The following is a 2298-nucleotide window of genomic DNA, read 5'->3' as shown; positions in this document are numbered from 1 at the left end:
TTTTAGGCAAAAATGGACATTTTATGCAAATAATGAGCGAATTGGAGTTTTTGGACTCAGAAGTGAGCAGATCTAAGAAGTTGGGAGATTTCTGAAGTAGAATGGAGCACTAGGAAGCTTGTTTCCATAGGAGAGCATCGAAGATCGAAGATTCAAGCAAAAAGGCAAGCAGAAGGCAATTCTGTAAATTCAGAATTCCACATAGAGTTTTGCCACGGCGAAGAGAGTTGCACACAAGAATCTGTTTTCATTTCGTCACCGCGGCGAGAATCCTTCTTTGCCGCAGCGAAGTCTGCGAATTCCAAACTTTGTAAAATGCACAGTTTCATTTCAGGTAAAGTCTTAGGTTTTTGGGCGAGGTATAAAAGAGAAATTTTGCCATTTTTGTAGGGAGTTTTTTTTTCAGTAGACAGCAGCTTTTTACATTTTCCTAGATTTGTTTTGGGCGAACTTTGATTGCGAAGGGTGAAGATTCAAGATTAAACCAGTGGATTCGTCATTTGGGGAGATTTCTTGTCTTTTCTCTTATTTTCATTATGTTGAACTTTGGATTTTTCCTTTCTTTTGTTTGTATTGTTGATTTAGCCATGAACTAACCTATTTTGGGTTAGGGTTTTGATTGTAATTCGGAATTTCATGGGTTAAGTAATTGATCGTTATTATTTTCATATGATTTTGCTTTGATTGTGATTACTCCAAATTTATTGTGTTATGTGATGAACATGATGAGATTGAGAAATGAATCGTGTTAGGCTTCTTGGATAATCACCATTGTAGTATTGAATGCTAGAGATAGATTCGAGAATCAATGAAATCAATCTAGGATTCCTTGTGCTTAATGAGCTTAGAATTATTAACCTTCAAATTGTTAGGTGCGGAAAGGTAATAGGGAAGAGTAGGAAAACATAGCCTGAGAAGGTATGTTTTACACTTTAGAGAATTCGATTTACAATCAATGCATGTGATTATGGAATTAGCTTAATCTTTAGGTTTAACTTGTAGAATCCAAATGAAGTAAAAACCCTACCCGTTTGTTTGAATTGATTTTTTCCGTGTTTTTAATCTTGCTTTCATAGTTTACTTTTATTTTAGCAATTTTTGTTTTAGTTATAGTTTAAATTGCTCCCATTAATCCAAAAGAATTCGATTGCTCCAACTTGAAAATGGTAGAAAACTTAGCACTTAGCGAACAATCCTCGTGGGAACGATACTCACTCATCACTTTATTACTTGTGCGACTAGTATACTTGCTATATTTGCATGTTGTAGGAAACACGCATCAAGTTTTTGGCGTCGTTGCCGAGGATTGAAATTTTTGTTAACATTGAGTTTTTCTATAGTTAGCTAGATTGGAGTTTTAATTTTTGTTTTCATCATTTTTTCTGTTTTACTTTTGTTTTTATTTTCAGTTGGTTTGAGATCTCACTTTCTTTTGCTCTTTCTATGTAGTTTATGCGAAGAACAAGACGTCAACTAGTGGTTCCTATTGATCCTAAGATTGAGAGAACCGCCAGAAGACTTAACAGAGAGAGAAGAGAAAGAGAAGATACAGTGGTTGAACCAGAGGTCATAGTAGTTGAAATGGCAGAAACTAGAACACTTAGGGAATTCTCAGTTCCCACGGTTGATGGTAGTGGTTCGAGCATTAGCGGTCCAAGCCAACACATTTGAAATAAAGCCAGTAATCATCTAGATGATCCAGCAGTTGGTAAGGTTTAATGGTGATTTGAAGGAAGATCCAAATCAGCATATTGCAAACTTTTTGCAAATTTGTGACACCTTCAAGTCAAACGGAGTGTCAGATGATGCCATTAGGTTGAGACTATTCCTGTTCTCATTAGGGGATAAGGCTAAAGGGTGGTTAATGGCACTACCATCGGGAACTATCACAACATGGAACGATCTAGCACAGAAGTTCTTGACCAAGTTCTTTCCTCCAGCAAAATTCGCAAAAATGAGAAATGATATCACATCGTTTCTACAAGAAGAATCTAAGTCATTGTATGAGGCTTGGGAGAGATACAAGGAACTTATGAGGAAATGTCCACACCATGGGTTGCAAGTTTGGCTACAAGTCCAAACTTTCTATAATGGATTGATCGGTAACGTGCAAACTATGGTGGATGCCGCATCGGGAGAAGCCTTACAGAATAAGACACCAGAGGAGGCTTATGAGTTGCTTGAGTTTTGGCAAGCAACAACTATCAAAAACCTAATGAGAGAACAATACCAAGAAAATCTATGGGTCTTCATGAAGTTGATGCATTCATGGCCATTTCAGCCCAACTCACAGCACTT

General features: G+C 37.0%; 1 non-coding gene across 1 annotated transcript; it reads right to left on the bottom strand.

Moving 5' to 3' along the window:
* Positions 1-1951: 1951 nt before the first annotated feature.
* On the bottom strand, positions 1952-2058 carry LOC116118887. Its single transcript, XR_004126238.1, has one exon. It is a non-coding gene; the product is annotated as a small nucleolar RNA R71 (small nucleolar RNA).
* Between the last annotated feature and the right edge of the window lie 240 nt (positions 2059-2298).

The sequence above is a fragment of the Pistacia vera genome, unplaced genomic scaffold (assembly GCF_008641045.1).
Source record: "Pistacia vera cultivar Batoury unplaced genomic scaffold, PisVer_v2 Contig861, whole genome shotgun sequence".
Lineage (NCBI taxonomy): Eukaryota > Viridiplantae > Streptophyta > Magnoliopsida > Sapindales > Anacardiaceae > Pistacia > Pistacia vera.
The sequence above is the reverse complement of the archived record's forward strand: the minus strand, read 5'-3'. Positions and strand labels throughout refer to the sequence as shown.